Consider the following 22,567-nt stretch of genomic DNA (forward strand, 5'->3'; position numbering starts at 1 on the left):
TTGTTGCATTGATCAAAGAAGGAATAGTAAATTTAATTCCACTGAAATACAATCCTTTCCCCACTGCTGTATAGATTGGAGAGGGAATCGTAAATTTTACCCCTGCAAAGTCTAACACTTTCCCTAGTGTTGTGCTGTTTGGAGGGGGAATAGTAAATTTCATCCCTCCGAAATCCAACGTTTTGGCTACTGTTGTGCTGCTTGAAGGGGGAATAGTAAATTTTACCCCTCTGAAATCCAACTCTTTCCCTACTGTTGCACAGACTGGAATGGGAATAGTAAATTCCATCCTTCAGAAATCTGACACTATTCCTACTGTTGCACAGACTGGAGTGGAAATAGTAAATTTCACCCTTCCAAAGTAAAACACTTTCCCTACTGTTGAATAAACTAGAGTGAGAACAGTATATGTAATATTGTTACATACCAATAGTTTTAATAATGTTAAACGTTGAATAGAGTTTATAGCATTAATAGATTTTTTTATATTTAACATTATTTGTTTGTTTTCTAACATTTATTTTAATGTTGATAGTATTTTTTGTTAATGTGTTGATTTTTTCAATTGTTTATATTTTATTTATTGTGTAATGTTCTTATAATTTTTATATTATTGTGTATGTGTTTATATATAGATATGTATTTGTGTGTGTATATATATATATATATATATATATATATATATATATATATATATATATATATATATATATATATATATAGTCTAACATATTTAAAAAATATTTATCTTTGGTATTGCATTTAATAATTTTTGAAATCTACATCTATGAATATATATAGATACATATTTTCTTACCAATAAATTTGGAAATTTTCACAAATTATATCAAGTAAATAAAATACTTTTAATTATTATTACACTATGTGTGTGTGTCTTTTTGCAAACCAAGTCACAGCGCTCACAGGGGGGAAGTTATTAAAGATGTTTATTCAAAGCACACACATGACGCATTTGGGCCACACGGGCAAATGTTAAAGTAACTATGACTTACATAACAGCATCAACACAAACTGTATATAGGTAGCAAAGTAAATATCAAAGTAACTTGCAACACATTTTCTGTCAAAATGTAAAACTTAAACTGTCTGTGTAAATGTGTGAAAGCCTGAAAGTTAAGCCAATAGCGTGAACCGTTAAAACGTAAGGTAAACTAGGTGTGTATGTGTTTAGATATATATGTACTGACGCCAATGTAAACTGGGTGTGAATAGATGTCAAGACAAAGTGGGTGTAACAGTACTGTTAAGAGCTCTGCAATTGTCAAAATAAACAGGGTATAAGTAATTATTTAAAGCTAAAATAATGGGTGCATTTTGCATTGGTGACATTAAGGTAAATCATATCTGCATTACTAAGCAAGTATCCAATTAAAATGGTTGTAAGGAACTATGCCACACCAAAGTAAACTGGGCATGATCAAATAATTCTGCAAACCTCTAGGTTCCCTTGGTGTACATAGTTGTCCATATATCTTTGGAAATGACTATGCAAGTGTCAAAGTGACATAGGGATGAAGAAGGACCTCTGACTACCTGCAAACTTTGAGTACAATCCTAATTTAGACAGGCTGTGAAAGATCAACACAAACTGTATAACATGGACACCTATCAACAAGACTCAATGGAGGATTAACCAGAGCTTAATTTGTGCAATAATGAGTGTCGGTGCCCAGAACACTGCACCGATACCCGGCTACCACCATTAAGGGCCCGATTACGATGTTGTGTGGAAACTGTCCCGAACAAATCGGTTCCAGAATAGTTTCCAAACGAATCAGGTGCTGTGAGTCCAGATGTCCGATTATGATACTTGCCAACAATAGCATACAAGCATTTGCAATGCAATAGGTCTCGCATTTGCAATAGTTGGAGCTATTGGCATTGTAAATGACAATGCCTTTTATTCTTTTGTTTTGAAAACCTACAAGCCATGCATAAACATGCACTTTGTACGTATAGTCCATGCTTACGAGAAGCAAGGCTGTCAGTGAAAGAGACTGCCAGCTTTGCTTCTCATAAGCAAGGACTACAATTACAAAGTGCTTGTTTACGCACAGCTTGCAGGTTTTCAAACGCTTTTAATAAGAGGCATTGCCATTTACAATGCCAATAGCTCAAACTCTCGCAAATGCAAGACCTATTGCATTGCAAATGCTTGTTTTAATGAACTGTGCAACTACAGATTTGACTCTAGTGAGTCCCCGCCTGTGGCGGCGCAGAGTACTGTGAGCCACAGCATCCCAATGCTAGCCGTGCCAGGGGAAGGCCAGATTCCGACAGAGATGGGTATCCCTGAGACAACATAGAAGGAACAGTTCCACAGTGTCAGGAAGCCACCCGAGCCCTGTGAGCCACGGGTTTCTCAAGTCACCAGAGCCTGTGGCTGGGCAGAGAAAAGCAGTGAGCCATGGTGGCACAGAGCTACCTTAGACCGTGGCAGGGCATCCTTTTAAGATGAAGTTTCGTGCAGCTCTGTCTTAAATGCACCAAAATTATTACAAACACAAAATTGTTTTTTTCCCCAAGGACTTGCAAGTCTAATAGGCACCAGAGAGGCACCAGTGCCACCACATTTACACTTATAAACATTTGCATAGCTCCCACGTGGTTGTCTCTTGAGAGGCGCTGTATCAGCTGTGCGTTTTCCTGCAGACCCCGGCCAGTATGCACTAGCTGTAGTGCAGTGTGAGGGCAGCAGCAGCCCAGACCCCTCTGCGGAGGACGCCCCCTGACCAGCTGTGCGGGGCTAACATAATGCGGGTGGGATATTAAGCCGGCCTTTGATTAGTAATTACAGTTATATAGGAATCCCAGCATATGTCATGATAATCCACATTTGTAAAGCGGCACAATCACCCGTAAGGGTCTCTAGGCCCTGGGGGCCGCAGGGAAGATTAAGCAAGCTATTGCCCAGAGTCATGATGGTAATTTGGAAACGTTACTATTGATGCCAAGCCCCTCCAGAGATCAGCCCCAGCCCGCTTTGAGAAGATTGCAAAAGTCCCTCTGAAGTCCCCTCAAAGGGATTCCTCAGAACTTGCGGTTGTCGAAGTGCACATAAATCTGAAAGGCGCTGCTTCTGAGCGCTCCATAAAATCATAGCTCCCCGCCCCTTCCTCCGGGAGAGCCCCCTCTCCTGACCATTCACCCACTCCCCGCCTCGTGTTCATTTCTAGGCAGATGCATTCAGGGGCCGGCGGCGCTCAATGGGGCTGTGTGGCAGCCGCTCCTAATTGGCGTTAAAGCACTCAGTACTTGGGAGCATATGCTGGGAGGGGGCTTCCAAGTCCCATCGAGCAGCGCACCCACCCGCAGGACCCTCAACCCGGAGGGGAAAGGCAGAGCAGAAGCTGAAAGTGTCAGGGTGTGAGGGAGCGAGAACTGGTACGGACCGAGGGACATTACCCCTTGCATTCTGCAGGTGTGGGAGCAGGAAGGGGGTTAATGGAGACCTGCCTTCTACAGGCAGAGAAATCTCGCTATAAGCCCCACAGGCCAGGCCACGAGGAAGGACCAGTTGTTCTGCACTCTGGCTCTGCAGTACAAATAGGAAAGGGTTGGGGGATGCGCACCCCATGGGGGGCATCGATGGAAGGACATTACCCCTGCATTCCACAGACGGGGCCCAGTGAGGGGGGGTTCATGCACAGGTGCCCTCTACAGGCACATCGCGCTATAAGCCCCACAAGACAGGCCAAGAGGAAGGGGCAGTGGCTCTGCACTCTGCAGTACAAATAGGAATGGGTGGATGCGCACCACATGGGGGTCCTCAATGGAGGGACAGTGGTTTGGCTCCCCTCAGGCAAAGAGCCCGGAGGGGATCTTGGCGAGCTGCACTGTACAGGCAGGGCCTAGAATGAGGGCTGCGGGCATCAGACTGAGCGCCACACAGGCAAAGCCAGAGAGGGTGCTTCAAGGCTTTGTGCCCTCATGCAGGGGCCCAATGGGGTGTGAGGGGGCTCAATACCTCAGAGAAGAGGTCTGCTTGAATCTCACAGGAAGGGCCATGAGAGGCTGGGAGAGAGTCCCAGAGGATAAAGGCGGTGGTCTCATCCGGCATAAAGAGGCCACTAAACAGGGTGCATTCAGCTCAGAGAGCCTGCAGTGAAGTCTCCCCAACAGGTGGATCCAAGGAAGACAGGATCTCGCGCAGCTGAGGCAATCTTTTTTCCTCCTAAAACAGTCTATAAATGGTAATGTTTGTCTAAGGCTATAAGAGTAAATAAATTTGCCATTCAGGTCAGAGTGAGCGTTGGAACTTCAGACTGAGGTGAGCTGGGGCAGAGCAGAAAGCGTGTCTCTCTCGAAGAAGAAACCTAGGTTGGGATCCCGGCTCCCCACTTCATCAGCTTGTGTGATTCTTGGCCTATCGCGCCTCCTTGTATACAGCAAAATTCGCAGCTCTTTAAAATGTAAATATTCTTATCTAGCTAATTGAAAGCTTAGAGCGCATCAAACAAAGTTGGTAGACACTACTGAGAAACGCTGCAAGCAAATGCCCACAACAAGAAGCAACGTACCTTTCTTGGATTGAGTGTTTCTGGTCCCTCTGCACGGGCGAGGCACAGGAAGCCAGGCTGGACAGCCCGGGACTGCCTGCTTGAGGGCTGGGCCACCATCACAGACAGGAAGCGGACGGGAGCCTACCCCGCGCTCCTGTGAAGGAAAGGGAGCTAGCCGCCTACGAATCCCGTGCAGCGCCACTACCGCGGGGACAGGACGAGAGGAGTATGAGAGACCTGGTGAGTGGGGGCGTCGGGGCACATTGACGGCTAGACTGATACACGGAAGTCATTAGGCGCGGTCATTAGGCACGTTCGGCACGTTCACAACACCAGAGCTGCAGCGCCCAGGAGAGTCTGAACACGTGATGCGAGCCCGCCAGCTGAAGCGCATCCTCGAGGTGAAATCACCAAGGTTATGCACGTAACCACCCCCTCTCAGCCATTCGCAGGAAACCCACAACAATAGGTCTTTCACTGGAGCAGCGCTATGCGCTGCTAACACCAGCGAGACCTGAAAAGCACAAATCACATTAGTTCACAACAGCTGAACGGAAGCGCACAGAAGAGTGTGCACAGGGCCAGCAGAAGCGGCAGTGAGGCGGTTTTTTACATAACTTGTTGATTTTAAATAATTCCATAACATGAGAGCCCACTGTGGTTAAATAAAAATCACCAATCACATTAGTTCACAACAGCTGAACGGAAGCGTACAGGAGAGTGTGCACAGGGCCAGCAGAAGCGGCAGTGAGGCAGCTTTTTACATAAATTGTTGATTTTAATTAATTCCATAACATGAGAGCTATCATAGAAATGATATATTGTAAGCCGTTCTTTTAACCGTAATGGTGTCAGGGACAAGAAGGGTTACGAAGTTTGAGACGTGGTAATGCTTTGGAATTTAAAAGCAACCATAGTCCCAGTGAGGCGGCTTTTAACGTACCTTTGCGACTTTTAACTCCGTGTTTAAATAAAAATCACCAAGCAAATTAGTTAACAACATCTGAACTGAAGCGCACAGGAGAGTCTGCACACGGCCAGCAGAAGCGCGTGCCACGGAAGTCATTAGGTGCGATCACAACAACAGATCTGCAGCACCCTGGAGAGTCAAGCGCGTGCAACTTGCCTAAAAAAAATGCGAGGCACGGAAGTCATTAGGAGCGATCACAACAACAGATCTGCAGCGCAGATCTGCAGCGCCCTGGAGAGTCAAGCGCGTGCCACTTGCCTGCAAAAAAAAAAAAGAGCGTGCAACTTGCCTAAAAAAAAAACGAGACACGGAAGTCATTAGGAGTGATCGCAAAAACAGATCTGCAGCGCCCTGGAGAGTCTGCACACGTGATGCAAGCCCGACTGCAGAAGCGCGTCCTCGAGATGAAATCTCCGAGGTGAAGCGCGTAACCACCCCCTGTACCTCATTCCCGGCAAACCCACAACAATAGGTCTTTCGCTGGAGCAGCGCTTCGTGCTGCTAACACCAGCGAGACCTAAAAAGCAATAAAACTGGACTTAGGAGGAAACAAATCCAATCAAACATTAGTATTACTAAATATATACTTGCATCCTCGAGAGGAGAAAAAGGTAGGGATGAAACTTTTGGTCTCGGAGTTGTCAAAAATATTGTCAGATGAGGCAACCCCGAATGTCATCATAACAGGGGACTTCAACATGCACCTTGCGGGGCCCCTGACTAGGGACCCTTTGTTGGAAGAACAGTTTTCAGCATGGGGCATCCCACCCCAAGTGGAGTAAATGGGGCAAACAATCTAGGCAAGCAAAGGAATTCTTAAATAACCTAGAACACCTGAACCTGGTGGAACTAAATGGACGTTTTCTAAAGGACTGGCCACCGGCAGCCATTTTTCATAACTCATTAGCAAGTTCAATAATAGATTACACATTCTCATCACTGTCACTGTTTAGTGAAATCTCGGACTTCCAAATAGGAACAATGGATGCTAGCGATCGCTTGCCTCAGGAGATGACGCTAAATATACAGGGAGCAGTGTCAACCCTGCCAATAGGGAATCTGAGCGTGTCTTTTTTGGTGAAACACAAAAGAATAAAATGCAATACGCGCAACCTGGAAAGTTTTGAGATTGCAGCAAAAAATCTCAGGGAAAAAGGCATAATGACGCACACTGGCATCCTAAGGTGCTGGGAAATGTTCACCAACAGACTTGGGCCAGCCCACACAAAGAAAGAAGATGGCCGTCCAACAACTGAACGGACAACCGCAAAGGAGGCCTTTCCCTGAATCTTGAAGCGCGCAAGGCAACAACCTGACAACTGAGCAAAAAACTAGTCTAAGGCTCCTCAATAGAGATATAAACAGATCACTGCGGCGAGTACGCCAGATGGGCTCCGACAATGCTGTTCAAGAGGAATTAAGAAACCTAAAAACCATCAAAAAGAAATTCATCTGGCACTTAAAAACAGAAAGGGAGGATAAGCTGTGGGCAAAACTGCTGTATGATGCAAAAAAACAACAGTGAAAGGTTTTGGCGCAGCTTTCAGAATTCAAGAGCACCCTGTATTAGCTCGCACTTGACAGAAGAAGCATGGGCTGATTACCTCTGGCATCACTTCAATATAGCACCATCGGACAACATGAATGGACCACTAGAATCCAGTAGAAGAATATTAGACTGGGCTTTATTACCAGAGTCAGAACTCATGGTCTTCACGGACAAACAAATTATGAGAAGGAAAGCGAAAGGCAAGCCATAGGGAGCACCGGGTACTAATGGCATCCCCCCTATTCTGTACAAACAAGATCTGGAATTTTGGGCAGCAGCACTACTGCCGCTTTACAAACAGATTTTAGAAGCGGAAACAAAACTCATGGAAGAGGTCAATAATATCCCCAATCCACAAGAAAGGCAGCAAAAATGAAGCAAAAAACTACAGGCTTGTGGCTTTAATAGACAACCACGTCAAATATTATGCTGGCCATCTACTGGATGAGCTTACTGATTGGGCCACTGAAAAAGCAAAAGCTGTAATCCCTATCAATCAGACTGGCTTCCGTAAACACACCGGAAAGACAACAAATATCCTTGCCTTAATGCTTCTAATAGACGCCGCCAAAACTGCCAACCATCCACTCATCGTCTGCTACATCGATTTTTCCTCTGTCTTCTATAACATTACTAGGAATACAATGTGGGACAAGCTATCAAAAAGAAAAATTCCATCAGCTTTACTGGTTCAGCTGATTTTACTCCACACTGACACGTGGGTAAAAATCAAGCTGGGAGCCGGTGACTTGCTGTAGAGAAAAGTGCAGACAACAAAGGGCCTCAAACAAGGATGTGTCCTGGTCCCCACCTTATTGAACCTATTTATGTCAGACCTCACCCCGAGCTAGATAACTGCAGCGCTCACGCTCCTAAATTGGGAGGTTTTAACCTATCAAACTTATTATAAAGCGATGATATTGCCCTAATTAGTCGCACGGCGATTGGCCTACAACATCTAATTGACACAACGTACAGCTCCTCTGCTACAAATTGATTAAGTATAAACCTGGATAAAACAAAGGTGATGGGAATAAACTTGAAGACGTCTATACACAGCTACCGCTGGCAACAAGGAGAATCCCCATTGAAAACCGTTGGAGAATACAAGTATCCTGGTGTAATAGTTGACAGAAAAGGAACATTCCAGCAACAGAAAGAAGCAATAGCAAGGAGAGGGGCAATGGTGACAGCGCTAAAAAATCTCAAATTCAAAATGGTGAGACCCAGCTTCCCCCCCTTGCTATAGGATATCCAAGCAAAACTCCTCCCTACTATCACCTACGGAGGCGAATGTCTACGAGGAGGCAACACACAGATCTTGGACAACACAGTAGCAAGGGCAATGTTAATTGTATTTAACCTTTCTAAATATACATCTCCGGCACAAATAAGACTAGAATTCGGTCTAAGGAACCAGCAAATAGCGCAGAAGGGTGCCTATGTCAAATGCTGGCATAAAATAAAGGGAGCGGATCTGACAACTATGAATTCCTAACTCTGGAAGGAGCTTGAAATAAAAATAATAAAAAAAGGTAGCGCTGCCACAATCTGTCTTCAAAATTCAATAGACACCCTGGCTCTACGAAATCTCTGGGAAAGTACTGGATCGCGTAACACATTTAAAGAGCTTGTAAACAAAATAGTAAAAATCATCTCTCTAGTGGAGGACGTTAAAGAAAAGGTCCCATGGTTGGTTTTTCCTTCAGAGCTATACTAGAGACTCCCCTCAACCCTACTTAGGCGCAGAATGCCCAGCCTACATCTAAGGCTGGGCATTCTTCCATCACTGTACCTGTGGAAATGCTTACAAACAAAAACCAAACTGCCGACTATGCGGGATTTAAAAGAGGACATAATACATCTATTATGCATATGCAGGAGATCAGTTAAGGAGTGCAGATGTATATTAAAACCTGCTTTTAAAAAAACAAGAATAAGATCATGTAGGCAAGCAATTAAAGCATGTTTCAAAGGCAAAGATACCCTACTAGTCTTCCGCCTTGTCCAAGTTCTAGACAAAGCAGGAAAAATGCTGAACTTCAACTGGTAGCCAAAAGGTGGGGCCACCACATGATGTTCTTAAGACTCATTGACCCTGGCACCAGGGCACTACAAATTCAGTACCTCTCGTTGCAGCTACCTGGAGCTATGCAGCACCTGACTTGGTCATACCAGAGGAAAAGCGGAAAACTGGCAGCTACCAGCAACTTTACAATGCAAAGTTCTTAAAACTTTTTAATGACCTTTCTTTCGTTTTTAACAGACCGCCTGCAAAACCCTGAGACTAATGAATTGGTACATGTTACCACACAAACAAGGTCTCGAACTTTGAATATTCGGCTATCATTGTTTTATCACAGAGAATTTTAAATATGGTCTTATATAATGCAATATTTTGTCTTATAAGTGTAATGGTTTTAAGTAATCACGCAATAAAAGTAGATTGCTTGATTGATTGATACTTTCCAACATCGTTCAGTCGGACTCGCATTTACTTCAATGGGAGCCTCTGTTCCGAATGAGTACCCAGGCTCCCATTGAAAAAAGGGGTGGTTGGGGAAAGATTTGCACCCTGTGGCAGGGACCAATGGGCATGGTTGGGAAGAGGGGTCCCTTGGGTACCTCCACGGGCTACATTTGTACATCTATGGATGAAAGGGGGGTCCGCAACGGGCCCCCAAAGACTGATTCCTGCAGCCGTTTTGTCTCGGGTAAACCGAATCTGAAAGGCAGTCCGAATTGGTCATCATAATCACTCGTCCGGAAAGCATGTCCATAGAGCTATACAAATCGGCTCTGAAAGACTCTGGCTGTCTAGATGCCTTTGGGAACCGATTCGGACTCCTTGAAAGGTTTCCGGGCATCTTAATCGGTCGTTGGGTAATCTGTACGATTTGTTCAAGAACAAGGGCTCTGAATTGGATTCTGCAATACCAAGTCCCATCCAAAGCCTTTCCTGACGACATCATAATCGGACCCTTAGTGTCAGTGCACATAATAACAAAGGCTGCACAGTCCTGAATCCACCTCAGGCCTCTTTAACACACTACCAGGCACCCTCTGCCCTTGTATCTCACTCTTGTAGGTTCCTGCTTTCTCCCTTACTGACTTTCGCACCCTCCTTCTGCCCCTTTATATGTTTTCCTTCTTTTTCTCTCACAAAGTGTCTGATGAGGAAAAATAACTGCCGGCGGCCCCCACCGGTTCAAATGAAGCACTGGAAACAGCACAGCAAAAACGTGTGGCAATTGCTTGCGTACAAAAAATGTATCAATGTGTAAACCATCAATAAGAAATGGTTGTAAAAACCTTTTGCTACACTGTAACTACTTAATATAGGACACTAAATCACCATGGCCCGGATGTCAAATTCAGCTATTTTCCATGTAAGCGCTTTGCAAAACGGTTACACAAACTGTATAAACAAGAACTCTACCCAACTCAAAGCGGCAGAACCAATTGGGAAAAAAAAGTCAACGCATTGCATAAAACATGCAAATAATGCAAAAGAAGTTGCACTTTGTAATAGATGGACGAATAAAGGCAACAGAGGACAGATTGATGATATCAAAGAGGGTGATGGAAAAACGTACTTCGAATTAGCAGTCACTTTTAAACACCGCAATTAAAAAACACAAACAAAAAAACAATAGTGAAAGAACTGCATTACAGGGAAAGGGTAGGAATGCGCCATATTTATTACAATACAGCGCATTTCATCCCTTTCCCAGTGCCAGCACACAATGGGCTGCCTAGCGCGAATGTAGGAACCCTTGCACCATGGTCCTGCCTGCATTACATGCAGGATTGTTTTGTGCAACAAAGGGCATTTTCCTGCACAAAAATATTCCCTTGAGGAATTTGCCTCTCTCTATGTGTGCTTCAGAATGCAGCAGACATATAAACAGGAAGTCATGAATAGAAATAAAGATATTTCTCCTTGTCATGACTCTCCTGAGAAGGCGTAGCATTTTGGTAGATTCCTAGGTCTACCAGTAATGGTAAACGTGGGAATGCATCAAAATCCATAGGTGTTGTATGGGAACACCCATGGAACACCAATGGAATGCCTCTCTGAGACAGAGTACCCCTCTGAGACAGAGTACCGCAACACAGTGATTTACACTGCATTGTGTTATTCTGGATGTACCAAGCCACTCAGGGCCACGCAAAGTGGCCTTAAGTAACTTGATAAATCACACTTTAGGGTTGTGGTGCACATGCACCACGTTGCGTGGTGTGAAAGCAACGCATTCCCTTCATAAACATGGTCCTAGGTATTAAGCAGCAGTGCCCCTGAGGCCACAAAAGATGCACAACCTTGGCGCACCTCTGGGGAAACCATTTTCTTGCTTCTGTTTTGTGGATCAATACCTGGGGTTGGCTTTGGCTTGTAGCTTCTTGATCACATCACTGAACACAGAAGAGCACCAGGTACTCAAAAGCTGAGCCATACGAGGCAGTCTCTGAATCGTACGTTTGCCTGCTGCTGCCATGGACTATGAGAGGGGTTTGCTCGCAGGAGAACTCCCACTGCGTTCAAAGGATCTCTTGGAGAATGCAGGGTAGGGTTACAAGCTCGCCAGATGGACTAGGGTCCTCATTCAGAGTACTGCCATACCTTGGTGATACTCTCATCCCACCACACCATCATTCAGGCAGCTGTAAATGCTGGGTGGCAACAATGGAATCTCATTTGGCTCTGCCATTCGAATTTCCAAGAAGGAAATTATTAAAATGTCGCTCACGCACTGGGAGAAAACTCCGTATGTCAGTTACATTTGCCTTTTACTTTTCAACAACAAAACCTGGCTTTGCAAGGATTATTGCTAAAAAGCAAAAGAGAATGCTGAGCAGATAAAAAAAAAACATTAAAGGTCTTTCTATGTTCTAGTATGAAAATACATCTCCCAAACTAGCAGATCAACTTTTATCACAGCCTGGAAGGCGGGGCCACTAAATATTGAGGGAAGAGCACATATTACATCATAAAAAACCTACTAAGAGTTATTTACAAGAGACACGCTTCAGCTGATGGGACAGCAGAGCTCTAAGTGACCTAGCAAGTTTACAAATTACTGGCAGCTCGGTGTCTTTGATCAAGCAGAAGAGAGGTGGGACAAAACAAGGCGGCAACAAATGACTGTCAGACACATGTAGCGGGGCTGGGCCTCTCTGCCATAATCAGTAACCCATCTCCCTATTGGTCGCCTGTAGTTATGAGTAAGAAACAGTCCCTTTCATCCTCGTAGAGTGTGAAATCCTTACAGAATTCAATGTCACCTGAGTTGATTTGAGTGACTGATCTCACCATTGTGGTGATTCAAGGACTTTGCTAAAATGTCTTATTCTAACGCAAGGGCAGGGTGGCAGTAGCTAATGCCAGGTATATATCCAGTGAGCAGGGCTCATTAGGGGACCCATAGGATGTGATTGAGAAACAAAATCAAACAAAGCACGGTTTGCTAAAAAAACACAGCATTCCCAATGTACTGGCAGAAGTGTGATTGTCTTCCCCACATCACTGCTTGTTTACTCATGTTTTGTATCTCAGAAATATCAATCGCTACATAAACCAGGAGCAAAAATATTTAGGAGAAAGAGGGGTGTGAAATTGAGCATGAATTAACATGTCTGTGAATATGTGGTGAATTCGAAGGAGGATGACAAGTGAAGTGCTTGTCAGGGTGGTGGTGGGCTACCGCCACTTTCTAGACTCGCCCTAACAAGCACAGGGTACCACAGTGGCTGGGGTATGAGACAATATTTGGCGGGATAACATGAACCTGATACTCCCTCAGTAGGAGCAACAGGTGAAGTCTGCGACTGCCTGTGTTTCAAGCACCACCCACAACACTTGGGTGACCTGAGCAATGTGAATGATGCACCTCACGCACGGGGCTGCCGCAGTTATTATTCACACAGCTCTGATGGTGCACTTCACGCACGGGCTCCCAGCTGTTATTATTCACACAGCTCTGATGATGCACCTTACGCACGGGCTCACAGTTGTTATTCACACGGCTCTGATGATGCACCTCATGCACGGGGCTGGCGCAGTTATTATTTACACAGGTTTGATGATGCACCTCAGGCACGGGCTCACAGCTGTTATTATTCACACAGCTCCGATGATGCACCTTAGGCACGTGCTCACAGCTGTTATTATTCACACAGCTCTGATGATGCACCTCACGCACGGGGCTGACACAGTTATCACACAGTTCTGATGCACCTTATGCATAGGCTCACAGCTGTTATTATTCACACAGCTCTGATGATGCACCTCAAGCACGGGGCTGACGCAGTTATCATTCACACAGCTCTGATGATGCACCTTAGGCAAGGGCTCACAGCTGTTATTATTTACACACCTCTGATGATGCACCTTAGCATGGGCTCACAGCTGTTACGGTGCTTCCTTCTTTTAACTGGGGGCAACCTGGCTGGATAAATGCAGTGAAGTTTCTCAATGTAAAGACTTTGCTGCCTCAGCTGCATGTTTAAGTCTAAGCTCGGGACTAAGCTCGGGAGAGGATCCATGCAGTACAGGCCGGACCCCGCTTCACTCTCACGGGCTCTCTTCAACCTGTTGCCCCGCAGTAGGAGCCCTCGGGAAGCATCACACGGGTCGTGAGGAGAGTTCAGCCGACAACGTACAAAGTGTTCAGCAGTTGGAAAAAGATCTCCCCCTATCAGGCTGTTCTGGGGCCAAACCAGTAATAACGAGCAACACCTTCGGGTAAAGTTTGCGCTATACAAATTTGCATTACATAAATAACAATAACAACAAAAAAACGATCGCTATTGTAAAAAAAAGGTAAAACTCATACCAGATATGCGACCCCAGGGCGAGAGAGCGGAATGAGCGGAAGCAGGAATAGACGTGCGCTTGCACTGCCAAAACCTGCCGTGGGGTGGGACTTCCATTTCTGCTGGAAGCCCGCGCCCACGGAGTGCCCGGCCAGAGGAGCAGTGGTGACGCGGGGCTCCCATGTCCGAGGGAGAGCCCCGCGGTGGCGGCTGAAGTTCGGAGTGAGGTGAGTGGGGCTTAGTTGAAGTGGGGGGTGGAGGCGGGGGAGGGGGGGGTCTTTGTGCGCTGGTGTGTGTGTGCGCTGGTGTGTGTGTGCGCGCGCTCGTGTGTGTGCGGCAGGGGTTGTGTGTCTCTGTGCGCTCGTGTGTATGCGTGCGTGTATGTGCGCTAGTGTGTGTGCGTATGTGTATGTCTCTGCATGTGTGCCTGTGTGTGTGTGCGCGTGTCTCTGTGTGGGTGTGTCTGTGACCAGCCTGCCGGAATCGGAGCGCGTGGTTGTGCGCGCCACCCGCTCCGATCCGATCCTGGCAGATGCGCGTGGACAGGTCTTGTCTCCTAGAAAGCCATCTGGACAGCAGTAGGAACAAAACTTAACCTGAAAACTGGAAAAGAAAAAAAAACGCTTATACATTCCTGTTCTGCCTGTCTTTAGTTGTTTGTCTTTAATGTTATGCTTCTCCATCGTTATTTGTATTACATCGCGTGTTCTAGTGTGTGCAAAACTCAGAACCATCTGGACAAACTTAAATCGCGTCACTTTGAATTGCCGTCGCAAAAAGCCTAATTTAACAGAATACAGAACCCTACAAAGGCGCAAATGTACAGCATTTCTATCATGCCTGTCCTTATACAGATCCATCTGGACAGCTAGACAATGGAGTCATGTCGAAAAAGCCCATTTTACCCTATCGCCAGCAAGGCACCACTTGCTTTTAAATACACGCAGATTTTATAAGCCACTTAGAGAATGGAGCAGTCGCTAAAAGCCCATTTTAAAAAGGCAAGAAACATAGTGGCCTTGTGATTTCTCTCCTACGGTGGTCATGTTCCCTGCTTTCTGCTTGTGCCTGTATCCTGGCAACGCCGCCCCCCCCTTAGTTAGTTATGCCACTGCCTCCTGCTTATACCTTGCTGTAATGCCTGTCTTTAGTTGTTTGTCTTTAATGTTATGCTTCCCCACCGTTAGTTGTATTGGAGCGCGTGTTCATCAGAACCATATGGAGCCGTCGCTAAAAGTCCATTGTAAAAAGGCAAGACACATAGTGGCCTTGTGATTTCTCTCCTACGGTGGTCATGTTCCCTGCTTTCTACTTGTGCCTGTATCCTGGCAACACCCCCCCCTTAGTTAGTTATGCCACTGCCTCCTGCACTGCTGGCGGAAAGGTACAGCATTTCTGTCCTGCCTGTCGTCGTGGCAGGTATCGAAATGCATCACTACCGGCCTGCATGTCCTTAAATCACATCACTTTGAATTGCCGACGCAAAAAACCTAATTTAACAGAATACAGAACCCTACAAAGGCGCAAATGTACACCATTTCTGTCCTGCCTGTCGTTGTGGCAGGTATCGAAATGCATCACTACCGGCCTGCCTGTTCTTATACAGACCCATCCATCTAGACAACTAGACAATGGAGCCGTGTCTAAAAAGCCCATTTTAAAAAGGCAAGACACATAGTGGCAGGTTAGCGGGCCCCTGTATGTCGTGGCAGGTATCATGTTGTGTACGTCGTGGCAAATATGGAAATGCATTACTGCTGGCGGAAATGTACAGCATTTCTGTCCTGCCTGTCCTTATACAGACCCATCTGGACAGCTAGACAATGGCATTATTTGTATTGGAGCGCGTGTTCAAGTGTGTGCAAAACTAAGAACCATCTGGACATACTTAAATCACGTCACTTTCAATTACCGTCGCAAAAAGCCTAATTCTCATAGTGCCACAATAGCGGGTACCTGTACGTCATGGGAGGTATCAAAATGAATCACTAACTGAGTACAAAACCCTCATGTCGCGTACGTCGTGGAAGGTAGCAAAATGCAGCACTAACGTAGTACAGAACACTCATGTCGTGTACGTCCTGACAGGTATCGAAACGCATCACTGATGGATTAAAGAACCCTAAAAGCCGAATATTTTCAGCTTATAACACAATGTACCTTTACAAATGCATCGAAATGCTTCGAGTCAAAGCCGCAAATTACAATTTACTCAAATAGAGCTCGCAATAAAAAAAAAAGAAGTAGGCCCGCGGCGCCATGTAAACAAATAGCATCCTTTCACATGCTGTTAAACCCTCTCATGGTGTTAAGCTGACACTTCACAGCACCCTGAAAACCCATGAATATTTACATTTACTACCGCCAGCAAGGCGCCACTTGCTTTTAAGTACACGCTGCTTTCACAAGCCACCTAGACAATGGAGCGCGTGTTCATGTGTGCACGAAACTCCCAGAGTCATCTGGACAACAGTAAGAACGAAACTTAAAGAAAATGAAAGCTGGCAACAGCAGTAAGAACGAAACTTAAAGAAAATGAAAACTGGCAACACTGTCGCTCTAACCGCGCACTCCCAGAGCCATCTGGACAGCAGTAAAAATGAAACTTAAACAAAGTGAAAGCACTGTCTCTCTAAGCACACATTGGAAGGGAACCATAAGCTGCTCAATGGAACGCGCGTTCGCGTGCGCGTGGCCCGCTCAATTCCGACTCTTTCACATGCGTGTGGCCAGTCTTGTCTCCTGGAGAGCAGAGTCGCTAACAATAGGTCTCTGGCGAGACCGCGCTTTGCGCGGTTAACGCCACGAGACCTAAAAAACTATTGGGGTAAACAGAGGTAAGTCACTGGACCTGGGTATAGTATGATACATGCAACAATGCGTTCCAGCGCAGGCACAACACTATGCTTCTACTGAATATTTCTTGCAAGCAGTCTGTCTATACAGTAATTCAAAACACAATTTCTTCAACATACTAGTAAAGGCAGCATGCAAACAAAGGGTTTTTTGTTTAGGATGGGGTCCTCTGATTCAGTCTTTGGAACCAATTGGATCTCTGGAGTTTCAGGAGGCTTTGGATCCACTTAGTTGCTATTAACTTTTGGTCACTGGTAACAAGTAATGGAGGGAGTTTCAGTGCCTGTTCGAGCCACCCACCTGAGGCTTTGTGGCATTCCAGAGCGATGCAACATTTTGGGTAATCGAAGTCACCCATGAAAATTTGCCGACAACGAAGGGCTTCATGACAATACATCTGCAATCATTCCAAATGTGCCCAGAAGAGGAGGATTTGTTGCAATATATGTGCAATCAATTAATGGGCCCCCATGAAAGTGCTGCCGCCCTTGTGTTCCTCTGGCAAATTATAAGCCAGACAAGATGGGAATCTGGCCTGTGTTTGCTCCATTCTTGCAGGGATTTATGTTACCATGGAAGATGGCCTCCAGCGGAGGGGTCAACCCATTCCAAACATGAGTATTGCATCTGTTATTTATCAATCCAGTTACACCGTATGATAATGGTAATACTGCATCTGGGTATCATCCCCATATTTAGAGATTTCCCATTTGAGAGAGAGACCAAAATCAAGATTTGAGACATCTGCTCTCATCATCACTGTTCTGCCTAAAGTATCACTGTGCTCCATTCTACTGACAAGTAGCCCCTTCTCAAACAATAAAGACGTAATCATTGGTGTTTGTTTTCTATGTAACTTTACTTAGTTGTCCAGGGCATGTACTAAAGCCAGCGACGAGCCCGAGCACTTCAGAAAATAACAAGAGTAAAAAAGTGAAATGATGCAGACAGGCAGGCAGGGCCATCATGTAATTTCCAATTAACTCTTCCCTGCCACCCTGTACAAAGAAAGAATACGTGTATGCATTGCTCTGAAAAACAAATTCCTAGTTGAAAATCATTCTACCTTTCCGTCCCTCTCATGGCAACAAAAGACAGCTCCTGCCGTGTTGTCACTGTAAATCACTTGGAACACACCAACAACACTTTGAGAAGATTCCTCCCTGTAGAAGACATTATTAACTTCAAGGTACTTTGCATGATGCACTAATTGCAGTCACCAATAAGAGCCTGATAGCAGTTGTGCTGTTTTCTCCAATATAAGCTACCACCTATTGGCCACTCCTCACTTCTTTCACTCCAGTTTCTCTCGTATTTAATGCTTTTGCTTATATTTTGGGTAATACGCTGAGCATTTGATGACTACAGGCAGATGATTAAAGCCAGTTTACAGTGGCAAACGCATCGATGTGCAAAGTCACAGGTTCTGCGACCACAAAACAGCATTGTACAATGCACAAAAGCACTTCACAAGTTGGAAAAGATTTTACAATTCATAGAGAGGGGCTTTTGTGACCCTTTAAGAATCGCAAATGGGAGGGAGTATGAAAGGGGCATCCCACTCCCATTTGTGAATCTGGAAAGTACGTATCAATGGTTTGTTACCACAACTGAGGTCACAAACCACATATCAGTTACCCTCTACCAAGGTGGGGTGGTAACTGATTCGCAAAGGGGAACCTCTTCCAAAGGCACAGCTTCTTCAGGAATCATCTCATCGACCCCAGGCGAAGCAGAGAGTGGCCAAGAGAGCCACTCAGTTCTCCCTCCTCAACCAGCAAATTTCTACCAAATTTTATGAAGCTACTGTAATCATATTTATGTTTCATTCAGGCATTAAAAGAAATACGAATAATTGTGAATGGTGTTGCATTTTAAGTACCATTCTTTCTAACATTGCCAAAATACGCCTGATACATCTCAGTGCAAAGCATATCGGTTTAAGTGTGTCTGCCAAGAGGACATTAACATATTAGTGGACAGTGTCTGCTTAATGAAAATAATGTTTGAATGGTATTTTTTTAAGATGGACCTTGTAGTTGTTTCCTTCCTAAGTGTTCTGTTTTGCGCGTGACTAGGGCCCTCTTTGTGTGGGCTAATAAACATTTCTGGTGTTCTTTGTCTGATCTTGTGGAAAACTTAAGTACAAGTTTACTGCACCTGTGATATTGATCCATACCCTTTAAATCAGGGACTTTTTCGCCAGCCATAAAAGACAATGGGCCTCCTTAAGAGGTCCTCACTAACCCACCCAGTCTTTCTGCCCTGCCCACCAAGTGCCCTGCCTGCCCCAATACCAATCAATACCAGTGGCGCTGATAAGTCAGTGAGGGGTGGAGAAGGTTCTCCTGAGATTACAAGTGTGACCCTGAGGGTTTCTTGAGAAATGACGAATTACTGTATTAATCTGTAATTCTGGCCCCGTTCCATTAGTAACTCTTCATTTCCCCCAGGATTTCACCAGAAGTATTTCTAAGCGAAAGGCATGAGATAGATGAAGTTACAGCAGATCATGTAATTGTGGTGCTGGTAACTCCCTTTGCCGGCCAATGTCCAGTCAGTGTGATAAAGGTGCTACAAATGCCTTCAAAGTATAACATACGCAACAGAGGGAATGAAGATTGCTGTCAAAACCACAGTGTCTCCTCAAAAAATTGAACGCGGGATCCTCGGTGGTCGCACAGCCTCTGTGGAACCTGCCTACTACTAGCACCAGGATCAGCCAACTACTATCTACTTTCAAAGCCACCTATGTTATCTCCGCACTTGTTGCTGTGTAATGGTATAGCGCCATCATGTCCAGTCAATGCGTGTCCATGGGTAATTTAATGAGCAGAGTTGAGCTATATCCCTTCATAGATCCAGATTCACCAACTGAATCTGCCAATGCTCCCATAGTAGACATCATACTGGGACACCGCATGGGAGTCTGCAATGACTAGTGTAGGAGACAGCACAAGGTGCTGAGAACCACAGTACACACGATGAGTAACATGCAGTGCGTGGCATACATAGATTGCACCTTCAAGAAGGATCTCTAAAATTGGCAGCTCACAAACTAAGGTGATCCTACGAGATCACATAGAAGTCACATTCCTGCACCCCATGTGCACATACACACATCCTCTCTCTGTCTCAAACCCTCACTGACCTCAGGATAATGTATTCTTTGTGTACCACCAACAATTATAGTATACCATTTGTTATGCTTTGAAGATGAAACCAACACGCAGCTTATTAACCACCACAATTTACAGATGTTGAAACATGCTCTTAGCATAAACAACAGCAATAGTGCACCAGTAGATGAAACCCTGACACCACACCAACAACAATCCTTGTACACAAAAGGGGACAAAGGTAGTTCTTAAGAAAGAGAAAACTCAGATCAACACTAGGACAGAACACTAACACAGCATAACATAAACTGTACCACAAAAGGCACACATCATGATGCATCGACCTCGGTGCACACGTGGAAAACAATTGGGCACATCCCAAATAGCAGGTACGAAGCACCAATCACGATGGCACATCAATTAGGTAACACACTCTAAAAAAACCATAATACACCAATGAGTTAACATACTCACACCGCACAGACTACCACATTGAAATGGCCTTGGCTGACCATAAGATAAGACAAAGCAAGTGAAATAATAGCTGCGCGTGACATAGGCCAGAATTACCACAGTGCAGCAATAAAGACAAAACGCACATAGTAGAAACAAAGAACGCCCACTGAGCGACAAGATTCTTCAGCTTGGGCAATAAAAGTGCTTCCAGGGGCGTAACAGAGAGGGGGGGGGGGGGGGGAGTAACGGGCTGTTGTCGAACGTAAGCGAGGTCGCGTTTAGCTCAAGGCAAATTACTATCTGAGAAATATGTGAAACTCAGAGGCCCCTCTTCACCTTCTGCATAATTCTGCGTTACTCCTTTGAATTCTCCAGGGGAGTAACCTACACACACGTCACAAACCATCCATTCTGCAGGAACAATAAAACACCGATAGATGACGCAGCATAATTATGCAATCATGCACGGTTGTGGAGAAGTGTGGCTCAGGGGTTAGAGGCGGCAGACCCGGAAGCTGAGATCGGTCCTGGACCAGGGTTCAATTCCCCGCCTCGGCGGGTCTTGGGCTAAAAATTCCACGGACTCGATAATTCTCGCTCCGGTGCCTTCTCGACTCACGGGTTCACACTCTGCGACTCTGGGCAATAGCTTGCTTAATCTCCACAACGGCCCTTCGCGGCGGGATGCCTGACTTTCACCTTGTGGATACCCGCTGGGGCTATCACACAGGGGAATATCAGGACGGGTTCCCTAAGCAAGCGCCGGGACACCCACTGCGGGTAGCTGTGCGCTATATAAGCTCAACTACAATAACAATCATAGTGCACCAAACAAGTATCACATTTACAAAGAATGCATCAGTGATGGGAAAACACCCACATCAGGGACAACCACAAGTGCACCTATGACATTGCACACTCACAGAAAGTGAGAAACAATCACAGTTAACTAATAATGATAACACCTCACACTGCATAACCAAAATCCACACCCCAACAGTGGTGTAACACACACAGGTAGCAAGGGAAAAACTACAAAGCATGGAGAATGACCACATCTCACTATTAGAGGTAACGCTCGCACACAGTAAACCAACAAATCAGCACACTTACACAGCACTGTAACCTCATTGCACTTACTGTGTGACACAGCCACACAGCATGGCCAACGCAGTGCGAACTGGGACAATATACTCACACAACATAGATACCAGATATAGTGCACCAATTATAACATATGCGCACACCATATAAATACCCAGGGTAAGCCCACTTGTACATCATGGATAATAATCAATGTTTATTAATGAGGCAACGCTGTATAAATAACTAGGATGCATTCACAAAACATGATTAGCAACTACAGTGCTCCGAAGGTATAACACAAGTGCCTGGAACTAGAAAGGACCACAGTGGAGCAAATAAGTTATAAATCCACGTGCAAACCTGCATGACACACAAACTCACGATACTAAGGGGATAATACGCTGACACAGCATGGCCAAGCAGAAATCCCTAGTAGACTAATTAACTCACACAACCTGAATAGCTAGAGTGCACCAACTATGTAATACAGTTACACCCAGCCTGGCTACCAAACACAATTCACCAGTGGGCCAACATTCTTGAAAACCATAAATCACGAGTGGGTCAACACTGTTATAGAGTATTAAGTAGCTATAACACCCAATGCTCCAACTAGATATCATTTTCAAAATGTCAACATGCATCAATGGATTATCTCTCTCTCTATTTCTTTTGGTCTCTCTTTCTCACACCTGTATGTGCACACACACACACACACACACAGACACGCCCCGTCACAAACACACAAACCCATGCGTTGCTGCCACCTACTCTAACATGATCAGGCTTCCACAACATGTTGCAGAAGCAGGGCAGACATATTCTGCATAAAAGGCTACCAACGCACTCTGCTTAAGTACTCCCAAAAAGTATTGAAGGGAGAAAGGAAGTATTACTCCCATCTATTATGTGTTCACAGTACATAGTAGAACTAAGCGCTGTCTTGACTTTCACCATACTGTAACCAAAAATGTAAAAAACTGGCAGCACAAAACTCCATAAAAATTTAACTTGAGGACGAATTAATGTCAAATGTCTGGACATGGGGCCTTGAGTGGACCATGTAAGGGCTAGGAGTGTGAGCTGTGCAGAAACCATGAAAGATGAACCAAGCAAAGCAAAACTGGTGTGAAACAGTGGGAGACACGGCAAGCACCTGCAGATCAGAACATGGGGACTAGCACAGTCTTGC

The 22,567-nt window shown here is 45.2% G+C and overlaps 1 protein-coding gene across 14 annotated transcripts in view; it reads right to left on the reverse strand.

Annotated features, from left to right (window-relative positions):
• CACNA1A (calcium voltage-gated channel subunit alpha1 A) overlaps positions 1-22,567 on the reverse strand; it is a 1,308,076-nt gene that overhangs the window by 1,131,061 nt on the left and 154,448 nt on the right. The window lies entirely within an intron of this gene.

Source organism: Lissotriton vulgaris, chromosome 1_1, assembly GCF_964263255.1.
Source record: "Lissotriton vulgaris chromosome 1_1, aLisVul1.2, whole genome shotgun sequence".
NCBI classification, from domain to species: Eukaryota; Metazoa; Chordata; class Amphibia; order Caudata; family Salamandridae; genus Lissotriton; species Lissotriton vulgaris.